Consider the following 15,577-nt stretch of genomic DNA (forward strand, 5'->3'; position numbering starts at 1 on the left):
AGCATGACTGAGGAAAACAATCCTTACTATGACTCAAAATCCAGAAGAAATTAAAGGAAAAAAAACGTAAGTATGGGTACAAGAAAGTCAAACTTCTATATGATGGAAGAAAAGTCAATAGCTCCTGGCACTAACCAATGATAATATGTAGCAGGGAAAGAGAGAAATAATCTTGGAAACCTAATAAGAAATGTGCAACAAATAGTATAGCTGTAAGAATTAACTAAAGGGTAATGAAAAATTACCCAATTGGAGAGAGAAACCATTTCTGAGAATTGTCAGTTCTCTCCAATAGTTTATAAACTCAATGTAATCACAATTCTAATAGCAAGATTTTTCAAGAAATTCCATAAGGTGATCCCTCACAAAATATTTAAGAAACTCTCTCAAAACATTATTAACAGTGTCTAAACACCGGATATTTAAGAAACTCGCACAACATTTCTAACAGTGTCTAACACAGGCTATTTAAGAAACTCTCTCACAGGATTTTTAACAGGGTCTCACACAGGACAATTAAGCTCGCTCTCAGAATCTTTAAGAAGCTCTCTCACAGGATGTGTAAGAGGGTCTCTCACAGGATCTTTTTTTTATTTTTGTAAGAAATATTATTTTAACATTGGGCCAAAGTCTTTCAGAGTGTTAATATAACCTCAGAGCTTCAGTTTTTTGGTTTTTTAATATATCTTTATTGATTTCAGAGAGAGGAAAGGAGAGGGAGACAGAAAGAGATAGAAACATCAATCATGAGAGAGTCATTGATCGGCTGTCTCTCGCACGTCCCCAACTGGGGGATCAAGCCCGGACATGTGCCCTGACCGGGAATCGAACCCCGATCGCCTATATCATAAGTCAAAGCTCAACCACCGAGCCACACCCGGCGGGGCGCACACAGGATCTTTAAGAAACTCTCTCACTGGATCCATAACAGCGCTTCTCAGGACATATTTAAGCAGCCCTCTCACAGGATCTTTAACAGGGTCTCACAGAGGATATTTAAGGACCTCTCTCACAAGATTTTTTAACAGGGTCTCACAGAGGATATTTAAGGACCTCTCTCACAAGATTTTTTAACAGGGTCTCACAGAGGATATTTAAGGACCTCTCTCACAAGATTTTTTAACAGGGTCTCACAGAGGATATTTAAGGACCTCTCTCACAAGATTTTTTAACAGGGTCTCACAGAGGATATTTGAGAAGCGATCTCACAAAATTTTTAACACTGTCTCACACAGGCTATTTAGGAATCAAAATTTTTAACAGTGTCTAACACAGAATATCTAAGCTTTCTCACAGGATTTTTTACAGGGTCTCACACAGAATATTTAAAAAGCTCTCTCGCAGGATTTTTAAGTGTCTAACACAGGCTATTTAAAAAACACAAAATTTTTAGCAAAGTCTAACACAGGCTACTTAAGACGCTCACAAAATGTTCAGCAGTGCCCAACAGAGCCCATTTGAGAGGCCCTGAATGTGCTGAGAGTTGTACAGAGTCTCACACAGAATATTCAAGAAGTTCTCGCAGGATAATTTACAGAGTCTCACACGAGATATTTAAGGACCTGTGTCACAAACTTTTTTAAATCACTCACACCGAGTATTTAAGAAGTTCTGCCACAAGATTTCTAACACTCTTAACACAGGCTACTTAAGACACAAAATAATTGGCAGTGCCTGACGGAGGACACTTAGGAGGCCCTGAAAGTTTGATTACCAGCGCCTGCCAAGCGGTGTCCAGAAAGGCCCAAAAGACTTCTTTGCCAAACCTGCAAAGTACGATCTAAAGGAAAACCAAAAAATCTTTTTACTCAGGGCCTGAAGTGTCCATTTTAAAAGAGCACCAAAAACCTTTTTTACCACAGCCGGAAAGTCCTCTCTAACACAACACCAAAAAGTTGGTTTACCACAGCTTCAAAAGTCCTGTCTAAAAGAGGACCTAAAACCTGTTTACCAGAGCCTGAAAAGTCCCTTCAAAAATACCACCCAAAAGCTAATTTACCAGAACCTGAAGAGTCCTGTCCACAAGAGCACCCAAAAGAGTATTTACCAGGATTTGCAAAGTCCTCTCCACAAGAGCACTCAAAAGCTGATTTACCAGCATTTGAAGACTCCTGTCCACAAAGGACCCAAAAGCTTATTTACCAGCACCTGAAAATTCCTGTCACAAGAGCACCCAAAAGCTTATTTACCAGAAACAAACTCCTGTCTAAAACAGCACCCAAAAGCTTATTTACCATAATTTGAAGAGTTTTGTCCACAAAGCACCTGAATCTTATTTACCAGCCTTTGAAGACTTTGCCCACAAAGTGGCCAAAATCTTATTAATTGCATTTGAAGTGTTTTGTCCACAAAGCATCCAAATCCTATTTATCAGCCTTTGAAGACTTTGCCCACAAAGTGGCCAAAAACTTATTATTAGCATTTGAAGAGTTTTGTCCACAAAACACCCAAATCTTATTTACCAGCATTTGAAGACTTTGCCCAAAAAGCAGCCAAAATCCTATTAATAGCATCTGAAGAGTTTTGTCCACAAAGCAGCCAAAGCAGCCAACATCCTATTAATAGCATTTGAAGAGTTTTGTGCACAAAGCACCCAAAAGTTTATTTACCAGCACTTGAAGTTTTATGCACAAAGCACCTACAAGCTTATTTACCTGAAATTGAAAGTCCTGTTGAAAACAGCACCCAAATCTTATTTACCAGCCTTTGAAGATTTTGTCCACAAAGCAGCCAAAATCTTATTAATAGCATTTGAAGGGTCCTGTCCACAAAGCACCCAAAAGCTTATTTACCAGAAACTGAAAGTTCTGTCTAGAACAGCACCCAAATCTTTTTTACCAGCACCTGAAAAGTCCTGTCCATAAGAGCACCCAAAAGCTTATTTACCACAGTCTGAAAGTCCTGTCTAACAGAGCACCCAAGGCTTGTTTTCCAGCTCCCGCCATGGCTGGTCTGAGAGGCCCTGAATGTTTAACAGTGTCTGACACAGGCTATTTTAGAAGCTCTCTCACCAGATCTTTAACTTGGTCTCTCACAAGATCTTCAAGGGGGTCTCTCACAGGATCTTTAACTTGGTCTCCTACACGATCTTTAACTTGGTCTCTCACAAGATCTTTAACTTGGTCTCCTACACGATCTTTAACTTGGTCTCTCACAAGATCTTTAACTTGGTCTCTCACAGGATCTTTAACTTGGTCTCTCACAGGATCTTCAAGAGGGTCTCTCACAAGATCTTTAACTTGGTCTCCTACACGATCTTTAACTTGGTCTCTCACAGGATCTTCAAGGGGGTCTCTCACAGGATCTTTAACTTGGTCTCCTACACGACCTTTAACTTGGTCTCTCACAGGATCTTCAAGGGGGTCTCTCACAAGATCTTTAACTTGGTCTCCTACACGATCTTTAACTTGGTCTCTCACAGGATCTTTAACTTGGTCTCCTACACGATCTTTAACTTGGTCTCTCACAAGATCTTTAACTTGGTCTCCTACACGATCTTTAACTTGGTCTCTCACAGGATCTTTAACTTGGTCTCCTACACGACCTTTAACTTGGTCTCTCACAGGATCTTCAAGGGGGTCTCTCACAAGATCTTTAACTTGGTCTCCTACACGATCTTTAACTTGGTCTCTCACAGGATCTTTAACTTGGTCTCCTACACGATCTTTAACTTGGTCTCTCACAGGATCTTCAAGGGGGTCTCTCACAGGATCTTTAACTTGGTCTCCTACACAATCTTTAACTTGGTCTCTCACAGGATCTTTAACTTGGTCTCCTACACGATCTTTAACTTGGTCTCTCACAGGATCTTTAACTTGGTCTCTCACAAGATCTTCAAGGGGGTCTCTCACAGGATCTTTAACTTGGTCTCCTACACGACCTTTAACTTGGTCTCTCACAGGATCTTCAAGGGGGTCTCTCACAAGATCTTTAACTTGGTCTCCTACACGACCTTTAACTTGGTCTCTCACAGGATCTTTAACTTGGTCTCCTACACGATCTTTAACTTGGTCTCTCACAGGATCTTTAACTTGGTCTCCTACACGATCTTTAACTTGGTCTCTCACAGGATCTTTAACTTGGTCTCTCACAGGATCTTCAAGAGGGTCTCTCACAGGATCCTTAACTTGGTCTCTCACAGGATCTTTAACAAGCTTTCTCGCAGGATCTTTAACAGCAGTGACCTGGTTTGGAAGCTCAGGTCCCACTGCGACTTCTGGCACCAGACTTCAAACCCAGTGCTGCCTCTGTATGAGGCCCAGGAGGCTCCTTGGAGGACACAGAGGTGCTGTCCCCACCCAAAAGTCCCCTGGTCTTCCTGAGCACCTGGACTGCTAGAGATTCCTATACCCAGGGGTACTACGGCACCCCAGCACAGCCCTCCTTTCCAGGGAAGACTTTACCAAGTCCTACAGCCCTTACTGCTTCCCCGCCAGCCTCACCCATTAGGGGACAGAGCTCAGAGTTCAGTAGGCCCTCCCTAAGCCAGTCAAGTCACTGTGGGGCTGCTCCAAGGCCAAGAGCTGAGGGTTCTGCCAGTTTCCTGAGACACCCATTCTTGCCAGGCCTCCTCCACAGCCTCAACCCAAGTTCACCCCGGAGCCCAGCCCAGGCTCAGCACCAAACCACTGACCTGGGGAAGGACATTCTCGGCTGGCACTACAGGCAGAAGAAGAAGAAGGTGGGGTTCCGTCGGGCCCAGCCCTCCCCTCTCAGGCGTGAACACCCTCCACTCCCCTGCACAGGGCATAGGCGTCAGGATCACTGAGCAGCACCTGCTCCCTCACCCCTGAGCGATCCTGACCACGCTGAGGCCCCGCCCCACCCCTCCCGGGTGCCCAGCCTATGTGACAGGCCCTCCTGCCTGTTGGCCAGAAGGCCACATCGCCAGCACCACGTGGGGGGTACTTGCCTCCCCAATGACCACACCAGCCCCTCAAAGCAGGGAAAATATCCTGTCACCCCCAAACCAATAGCTGGACCCCAGGAGCACACAGAGGGCCCCGCACAAAATCCATATTGACTGAGCACGCACCTCAGAAGCTTCTCAGGGACTATTGGTGTCCTGTATCGTTTCGGTTCTGCCTTCCTGTAACTGCTGATTTTTATGCCATGAAGATAAATTATTTTCATAATGAAGATCCCTCTAAGAGTCCTGTTAGGGGAACAGCCACTGTGATTGGCTGATCACAACGTTTTCAGGACCTCTTTTGGCTAAAGGCCAAATTGATGAATCCAGGAGACCTGGGGCTCCAAAGAGCGGAGATTAGAACACTGAGGCAGCACCTCCAGGTCCCTGGTCTCATGGTGCCGCACCGAGGACACCTGAGCCCAAGCGGAGACAGCCGAAGAACACAGAACCTAACCCAGTCCTCTCCCTGCCCGGAGTCAGTCTGCAAAGCCACAGCCCCATCCCAGCCCTCACACGGGCCTGAGGCACTGTTCACCCCAGAACCACAGTGCTCTGGCCTGGTGGCTCCACGTCAAACCCCAAGTGCACTGGAGGAAGAAAACCTGAGGAGGCATTTGGAACAGGCCACAGGACTCTGAGCTCCAGCCTGGCTGCCTCCGGGCCAGCCTCCCCTAGGAACACCACCCAGATTCCTGGTCCATAAAACCCTGCCAAACCCTCCTACCTGCCCCTTTAAAATAAAGAAGCTCCAGAAGAAGAAAAGCCAACTCACTTTCAAGGTGGCATCTAAGAACCTCGACTGTTCCTTACCTTCCTTCCCAGGACAAATATGGAATAGCAGCACCAAAAACCATGGTCTGCTTTGCAATGGAAAGTGATTTTAGCCCGGCTGGGCGTGGCTCAGCGGTTGAGCATCGACCTAGGATCCAGGAGATCGGGGTTCGAGTCCTGGTCAGGGCACATGCCCAGCTTGTGGGCTCAATCCCCAGTCGGGGGTGTGCAGGAGACGGCCTACCAATGACGACTCTCTCATCATTGATGCTTCTGTCTCTCTCTCCCTCTCCCTTCCTCTCTCTGAAATCAATAAAGATACTTTAAAAAAGAAAAGAAAAGCCATTATCTCCTTTATCACTTGAAAAAGAAAAACAAAACAGAAAATGATTTTAGAAGGGGCTATTGCTTCTGAAAACACCTTGATTCACAGTCAAAGAAAGAACAGAAGCCCAGAGGACAATCATTATTTTAATCTACTGAAGCCTATCTCTGGGCCAAGTACTCAAAATCAAGACATTCTCCGGGAGGCGGGGGGGGGGAGACATCCTGGGCACCGTGAGGGGTTGAGCAGCATCCCTGACACCCACCCACTCGATGCCAAGAGCACCCCCCATTGTGACAACCACAGATATCCCCAAACAATGCCCACTCCTAGGATGGGAACTACTTCATTAAGGGATTTTCACTTAGCAACTCAGTTAATCTCAGCAGAGGCACCGTCTGAACCCAGGCAGGCCCAGCGCCTGAGCACCAGCCTCTAGCTGCCAGTCCCGCTCGGCCATCCAACCTGGAGACCTCAGGCCTCTTAAAACTGTCTGCAGCTGTGGGATGTTATTTCCAGACTCCCCTGGGCTTTCCTGCGTCCAAAGCAGCATTCCAAGTTCCTCCAGTTCCCTCCATGGAAACATCTCGAGTCCTGAGTTCAGAGCCCCCGGCATGGCCAGCATGCACACCACACATGTGCTGCCATGGGCTCGGCCTTCAGGGCCCTCAGCCCTCGCTGCCAGGACAAGGTTTCAAGCTCCTGTCAGCGATGAGAGGCTGTGTGCCAGGGTCCATGAGGAGGACTGGGCCACAGCCATGGCCGCTCGACCCTCTGAGGGCTGGCCATCAAGCCCGACACCCGGGAGAGAGTGGCAGTGCTACAGGCTGGCAGGCTCAGGCAGAGTGTCAAGAGCAGGGCTCCCAGCTTGTTTCCACTTCCCCACAGCACCCCCAAACACAGGCCCTTCAGGGGTCACTCCCTGCCCTCCCTGAGGTCAGCTGTGCTGTCCAGTCAGGCCCACAGCTTCCTTCTCTTCCAAGCACCGGCTGCTTTCCCGCCACCTCCATGAAAGCCTCAGGGCCTCCCTGGCCCCCCAAAAGGGGTCTCCGTCAGCTACACTCCACCAGCCTTGCCCTCCTCACTCACCCCTCACATGGCTGTAAATGTTCTAAAAACCACTGAATTGTCCATTTTAAATGGGTGCATTGTACGGTATGTGAATATCTCAATAAATTTTTTTCCCACTGATTTTCGAGAGAGAAGAAGGGAGAGGGAGAGAGAGAAACATCGATGAGAGAGAGAGAGAGAGAGACATCAATCGGCTGCCTACTTCATACCCCCGACTGGAGATGGAGCCCACAAGCCGGGCATGTGCCCTGACCAGGAATCGAACCAGAGACCTCTTCTTCCATGGGTCAACGCTCAACCACTGAGCCACTCCAGCCGAGAAATAATTTTTAAAAATGTTTTTAAAGACAGAAGCATTTTAAGAGGGGCTAGTTGGCACCCAGAGCCAATCAACCTCGAAGGACTGGCACCCAGCCCGTCCCCACACCATTATCTGACGAAGAGTGCTCAACTGCTGCCAGATGACTGTCTCCAGGACTCTTTGTTATCTTCCCATTAAATCCAATTACTAATAAAGAGGCTTTCATGTATCTTTGAGCAGTAACTGTGTACCTCAAGTTTTTGTACTAAATACCCCAAAATGAATCTCTAAGCAAAAGAACATTTGCCACAGCAGCAGCTTGAGTCAACATTAGACAGCTGGGCCGACCCCAGGTCCCTACCAAGCACAGAGGAGCCTTCTCGCCCATCCCAGACACACACCACGTGTGCACAGCACAAGCAGCCTTCTCCTGCTGAGGAGCTCACAGTTGATAGCACAGGCTCTCCCGGACTTTCCACAAGAAGGTCCCTTCTCATCTGCCCCAACCATGTACAGAAACCTTAGCCACCCCAATCATTTCTCTGTTTCTCGTGGTCATATTGTTGAACACTTCCCCAACGGGGAGGCATAGAGTGGGCTGGGATACCCTCCCAAAGTCATTTTATTGGGCCACAGAGCAAATTACTCTCAGAATCAGAATCACCGATGATTCTACTTTGGGAAGAAGAGACTATAGAGACCGGAGTCTCTCTGGTAGCATGTTTGAGACTGACATCCAAATTTAATGTGTTAGGGATTCTAAGTAATAATTGAACTAAAAGTATGCCTTACCTATGCTTAACACTGGTGACATGCCAGGCCCAGGGTGAGCACTGCTTTATCTCATTTCATTCTCACAACCACCCTAGGAGGCTGGGGTTGTCCTTCCCAATTTGTAGATGAGAAAACTAAGGCCCAGAGAGGCAAGTGACATACCCAAGGTCACAGAGTTAGTATGTGATGGAATCTAGATTCAAATCTAGCTCTACCTTTATCACTAAGTGCCTCTAGCAATTAAAAAATTATACATACACACCTCTAAGATGTACTTTTGTGAGAGGACTCATTAAACAAAATAGACGTGAGAGGCTATAGCTTTCCTAACGTGGCTAGCCCTTCCTCTATAATACCAATGGACACTACTGGCCATGGGTATTCCACGTGAAGGCCTGCATGCTGAAGACTTGATCTATGACCTTGCAACATCACCAAGGAGTTTCCCGAGAGAGCTGGCACTCTCTCGATGCTTTGTGTGGAGTTCCTTATGCAAAATCCAAGCCTCAAATATAGTATTTATGTAATGATTATCTTGACCACCACACAACACACGTAAGGCAGAAATCGGACATCTCTGTATCATTTCACACTGAAACAACACTTGTGGGTTTAGGAAAATTAAAATCCACTTTTTTCACAGACCACCAATGATGGCAATAGTAAAGAAGCAGACCTAGGACATACACAGGCCTCAAGTGCAGCCAGGAATTCCTGCTGAGGAACAAACCTCGGAATGAAACGGAAACAGTCTTGACCTGATTTCACTTGAATTTCAACACCTATTTCCACACAACACATCTCCCCCTCAAGGGGTCAGGATGAATTCCCTGAGCGGTGACATTGGGGGCCAGGCCTCTTGCTGCTCTAAGACCCCACCTTTCTGTTGCTTCGCCACACTCCCTCCACACACACCTATTCCCAGCCCTTTGAGCACAGGAAGGCAGATGCCAGTGAAAGCGGGTGCAGAGGGGCTGCACACTGCGGTTCCTTCTAGGGCTGGAGAGCTGCGGAGAGGATCCATCCCACACTTGCTTATGAAATATCTAGGTGCTTCTCCCATCTCCCACAATGGGACTAATGTTGGGGCTGCAGCTGAGTGGGACCTGCCCTCATACAACCCACGAGCTGGTGGCAGATGGGCAAGTGGACAGACACTGACAGTCCAGTGCAATCAGAGCCATGACACACAATGTGCAGAATCCTCTGGGAGGACAGGAGGTCACCAGACTCAGCAAAGGAGGAGAGTCATGGCAGAATCAGGGGAGGCTTCCTGGAGGAACTTCTAAGCTGAGACTTGAAGGGTTAGAAGTTAGTTTGGCAAAGCAGAGGAGACAGTGGGGGAACAGGGTTCCTGAAAGAAGGACCAATATGTCTAAACTCTAAAGAACTAAAAGCTGCTGCTGCAGCTGGTGGGCAGCGTGCATGCCATCCTGAGCGCTGACAGGCGGAGGAGCAGAGGGCCAGAGCAGGGAGCTGGCACAGGGCCTCTTCAGGGGAAGCTGCTGAGACCCTGCCTTTTCTGAGCACAGCCTCCTTGTGATGCTCCAGGGGGTCCGGAGTTGTCTCAGGCCAGCCTGTTTGTGCATCCCATAAGGGGTCACCACGAGGAGAAGAGCAGACCAGGTTATTTTGAAGTCGGGTGAGATAAAGGTGACATCAGCCTTATCAAATTTGACCAAGGCAAATTCATGGGGACAGAAAGTCGGAGGTTACCAGGGGCTGGGGGAGGGAGGCATGGAGAAGTCCTGTTCAATGGGCACAGAGTTTCTGTTTGAGATCATGGTGATGTCTGTACAATACTGTGAATGCATTTAATATCCATGATGTGTATATGTGAAAGTGATAAAAATGGGAGTTTTGTTATAATTTTTTCACAATTTTTTTTAATTGGCCAAAGCAGGGGGTCACCTAAACTGCCAGTCCTTCCTGGCCTTGGAGAATAATTAGCAGTCTAGACATTAATCACACATATAAAGGTTCCAGTCCAGTATCTGGCACACAGTGAGGCCTAATATATAATGATTCCCTTTCTTACTATGATTATTGAATCCACATGGCTTTTCTTGTGATCACCCACATTATGAATGAATATATTTGCTACTAGTGCTCCTAGAGAGTTTCTATTACAATTAAGTATTAATTAACTTCATGATCACTGGAGAATCCCCATTATATCTCCACATCATGAGTTTTCAAATTCAAGTTCAGCTTCCCTTTCTATTGCTACTCCCATCTCCCACAATAAGCTGTTTACCATTTCAATTATTTTAGTTCCAACCACTGTGATCACTGTACTTAAAATTCAACCAGGCTTCTAATTTTAAGCATATTTTTTGTGTATAGTGTCAACAATTGACAAGCGTCCTGAATTTAACATCTGTTCCCAGCAGTAAATGGTTTTAAATTTGAGAAAGGAAAACACATATAAGGCAATTATGAGTGGCTCCCACACTGTGATTCATGGCTGTGTGTCAGCAAGTTCCTCTGCGACAGCAATAGTCCTGATAGATGGGGCCTGCAGCCAGCCGCGTCACACAGCACAGAGACTGAGAAAACAGCTTGGACACCCCATGCCACCAGAATGCCTTTTGACTAACAAAAAACAACCTACTGTGCACCAGCAAATCTTCTGGACTTTTTTATAGGCCCTCTCTCATGTAATCCTCAGGTAAGCTGAGTTTCCCCAGAACTAGGAGTAAAAAAAAAAGGGGGGGGGGGTCTCGGGAAATCTCACGTGAGCTTGGACAGCCCTCTCTGGGAGCCACGTTGAGGTTCACAGCCAAGAAAGCATGGCAGCCGGCCCCTCCCTCTGCCTTAGCTGCCAGTGTCCTCTGAGAGTATTGATGTCTGGGCCAAGGCTTTGCTGTTCAGAGGATGTGGGGCAGGGGGAACCCAGCAGGAAACTGCCCCGCTGGGCTCATGAACTCAGGTATGAGCATATGGAAAGGGGATGGGAATGCAATTAGAGCCAAAGGTGTTTTTCCATTCAGATTTGGGAGCTGAGACCCCTGCCCCCCCGCTGAGACAACAGCGGAATCGTTAAGTGTATAGACAGAAAGGAGAAATTTCTTTGGGCTCAATCAGATGCTAATTATACTTAAATTGATAAACGGTGAAGGGAAGTACAAAATGCTAGAACTATACTATATTATTAAGGACGTCTGAAACTTTCAGTTCGGAAATTGAATCTTTGTAGTTGTCCAGGACAGAGCTCTCTTATCACCCCAGCCTTCCTCTGGGCCTTGAGAACTATGGTTCCTTCAAGGGGGGTCAAATAGATGGTAATGGAAGGAAACTACCTTTCAGGTGGAGAGCACGCAATAGAGTACACAGATGTCGAATTATGATCTTGTACACCTGAAAATGTATCATGTTATTAACCAATGTTATCCCAACAAATTTCAGTTTTAAAAATAACAGTAAATGAAACATAAATAAGAACTCTCCCATCTCAGCCTCGACCCAAAAACCTGCCCACCTTCTCTGAAACCTGGCTTTCTGTGGAGGCTGCCACTTCCCCAGTGGGATGGCAAGTGGAGTCCCCGCCTCTCTGTCGCAGCAATACCTTCACACCTCCAACAGCCTCGTTCTGTCACCCAGAGATTGGCAACCACTCATCTCAGACTCGAGCACCTGGCACCCATCTTCCCCGCGCCCTCCTTCCATCCTCATAGGTGAGCAATGTCCTCACGGATGGCCACTCTGCACCCGGACCTTCCCTTCCTAGGCCACCTCATTCCAAAGTCCTCCTCCTCCACTCCATCTCAGCCACCCAGAGTCACACCCTGGACCTGGTCATATGCCAATAGTACTCCCCTGCCACCATCATGCATTCAAACATGGTCTGACCGTGCCCTCCTCTTTCCAGCTTGCTGGGCACCACCTCCCTGGGCATTCCTTGATGGGCCCAGGACCTCCAGTCCTTCATCCCTTCTTTTTCTGCCCAACCCATCAGCATAGTACAGGTGCATGAGTAGAGAGACTAGTTGAACAGATTTGTCTTTTTCCCTGTGTAAATGTGAATGCTTTTTATTATTTCATTTGCAGTATAATGCTGGCTTTGACTTGGAATGTATGTGTGCATAATTTTTTTACATCACCTTAAGAAATCATATCAGTCTATAGAGGGGTGGTTCAGGGAAGTCATCTATTATATTTGCGCACAAATCTGAAAGGAAGGACGAGAGGGAGCCACACGGCTTTCTGGGAAGAACATTCAAGTGGAAGGAACAGTAAACCCAAAGGCTCTGAGGCAGCAGTAGGCTTGGCAAGTTCAAAGAACAGCAAGGAGGCCCGCGAGGCAGGAGCAGAGCAAACAAGGGGGAGCGTGTGGGAGCTGAAGTCAAAGAAATGGAGCAAGGTGGCAAGTGGAGACCGTGGAGAGCCTCCAAGGCCCTGAGAGGGCTGTGGTTTTTACTCTGGGGGAGGGTTTTGAGCAGAGTAGTAACATGACACAACCTGCATTTTGAAAGGTGAGCCCTGCCTGCTGGGTTCAGAATAGGCGATAGGGCAGGACAAGGGCCGAGGCAGGGATGCCGAGGAGGAGGCTAAGACAGTGCTTCAAATAAGAGATGGGCCCGAGGGAAGAAGGAGTGCAAAGTGGTCAGATCTATTTTAAAGCTTGCATTTTGAAGGTAGAACCAATTAGACAGACAAAGATAGACAGATGATAGGCAGACAGATAGTTGATAACTGATGGATAGGTGATAGCCGGACAGCTGCTAGAGGACAGACCACTAGAATGAAGTAGGTACATATACGCATCTGAAAGCACACCCACAACTTATTGTTGAGTGAGAAGTATATCATGGAGCAGAACTTTGATCCCACTTACCCTAAAAATAAAAAAATCACATACTTATACATGCAAAGAAAGATATTTGGAATGATACACACTCAACCACTAACAGTGATTACATATCTGAGGAACAGGACTAGAAGGGGTAAAAGGGAGCTATCACCTTTTATTTTAATAATTTTTTGTTTAAACAATAAGCATGTATACTCATTACTCGTGCTGAATGGGACAGGTCACTTTGTAGTGAGCACCCCTCCCCAAGAGGTGGTGAGCCCTGGGCTGGATGACGTCTTCATGAGTAAGTCACCAAAGGGAGTCAAGCAGCACATGGTTCATTGGACCTAAAGGCTCTCTCCAGCACTGGGCTTCCTTCCCAAGATAAACAGTCTTTCAGGACCTCCTCACTGGTAAGCCAGGGACAGCAGCACCTGCTCCCCAGGCAGGGGTGCAGGGCTGGGGCAACATCCAGACGGTGCCTAGCACAGTGCCTGGGACACACAGTCACTCAGTAAGCATCAGTCCCCTTTCCCCTCCCCAATAAGGATTCCAGGGAAGTCCAGGGATGGGGCTGCTCCCAAAGCCTCAAAATGCCCTAATGTTCCAGGTTCCAGGGATACAGGAAGCTTGCTGGGCTAAAAGGGATTCCAGTGCCCCCCCAAAAAGGATGAGGGTCTCCCTTAGAAAAACGAGCAGAGTTGCTTCCCCTAGACCCTCTCTGAAGAAAGACAAAGAGTAATGTAGAAATCCCTCAGCTCTACTAGCAGCCCCATATGGCTGAGCTCCCCAAAACTCCAAATCAAGGTCAGAAGTGCCTGGCGATCTGTGATTTTCCTCTCTTGGCTTAAAAGAAAGCCGTGGGGAAAGGGAAAAAAGAGCTGGATGCTATTTATCTAAAATCACCAACACTTTCTGAGAAGCTATAAAATGTGCATGTTCTTGCCAAATGAGTGTCGGAAGAGCTCTGATTTCCATTTTGGCCGGAAATGATCCGTTCCCTTCCTAATGCAGATGTATGGTCTTCGTGCCTCAAATCTGCCCAGTCAGATGCACATTCTTAATTATTTTGAAATGATTAAAAATGGGGCCATAAATCTATGCTTTGACACGACATGGTGATTTGACCCCCAGACATACCATAATGGATTATTAACAGTGCTTCCCAAATCTATTGAAATTTTTTTTTCCAAAGCTATTCACTAATTAATAGCTGTTCACACAATGATCATTTTTGAGTAAGTATGGAACTGTGCCACATCATTTTGTGATGAGCACATAATCGTGCCCATTAAAATTATTTGTACAGTTTTTAACCTTCTGCCAGAAATAAATGAGGCTCATCTAAGGGTACCACAAACTTGTGACAATACCTAGAGGTTATCTCCTCTGTGACACTTCTCAAAACTTCTTTGGTAGCCCAGAAATGTAGAATTTGTCCTTCAGCTCTCTCGGGGCCCCTGAAAGCAAATGGCTCTGAGGAAGTGCCCAGGAAGAAGAGTCTTCATGGCCTTGCTGGCTTCACACCTGCCCACGGTGGCCATCCAGCTGCTTCCCCTCGCTCCTGGTCACCTTCTCATGGCCCCTTGGCTGCCTCACCCCTCCAGGCCACCTTCCTGGCCGAGCCCCTGGCAGCGCATGTATGCCACCAGCCGGCCCCAACTCTCATTTCCTGGGCCCTGGCCCCGCTTCCTTTGACTGGCTGGAACCTGCTGGAAGACAAGAGCTCCCTCACTCATCCCTGTGCTCAGCAGAGCCCAAGAGACTGCACTTGCCTCGTCCAAAGGCCGGTACCAAGTGGAGGCGGGGGCAGAGAGCTTGCTTAGTTCATACTTGCATTCGAGGTGCAAGGCTGGGTGAAAGATAAGGGGCCTTGCTTTTTTCACACCTAAAGGCATCCCTTTTGGCTGGGAGTACCCTAGGGTGTGTGGGGGTCGAGGCTTCACTGCCTTCCCAGTGAGTAGTCCCTCCCAGGTTCTGGGAGCCTCCGGCCTCAGATCTGGGTAAACGGAGAGAGCCCAAATCCGCGAGAAAGTTATACTAAAAAGAGGTATTTGTTGTTTATCCAAAATTCAAATTTCACTGGGCATCCTGCATTTTATCTGGCAACCCTAGGAGAAGATGAGATGGAGACGGGTGTCCACCTGCAGGGCACCTCCCTGATCGGCCCAGATGGTCTCCCCCATTCTGAAGACGTTGTCTGCCCCACGATCTCCCCTCTCCTCAGGTGTTCTGGGCCCAAGCTCTGTAGGGTCAGAAATGAAACTTACCTAGAGGTCCTTCCATCAAAGTGACTACATGATCTTGCCTCAGCCCCTGCCACTCTGTCCAGGTGACTCGCCTCCTGCCTAGAGCTCACCTTCCCCCCTTCCAGGAGGCAGCCTTCGCTCCCCACCTTCACACGCCTGCCACCCCCCAAAAGGGGGTGGCCCCTGCTGCTAGCTAGCTACCATGCACTCCAAGGAGGAGCCTCCTCTGTGCTGTGGGCCAAGTTGGTGCTGGGTGGGGGAGGCTGGGAGAAGCAGGAGCGAAAGCTCCCTGTTGCACTCAGGCCTGCAGCCTGTCTCCCCTCCTCCCCGGCCCCCCGCTCTCCCGAGCAGAGGCCGCTACAGCAGCTTCCCACCAGTT

Source organism: Miniopterus schreibersii (assembly GCF_964146895.1).
Source record: "Miniopterus schreibersii genome assembly, chromosome: 4".
NCBI lineage: Eukaryota > Metazoa > Chordata > Mammalia > Chiroptera > Miniopteridae > Miniopterus > Miniopterus schreibersii.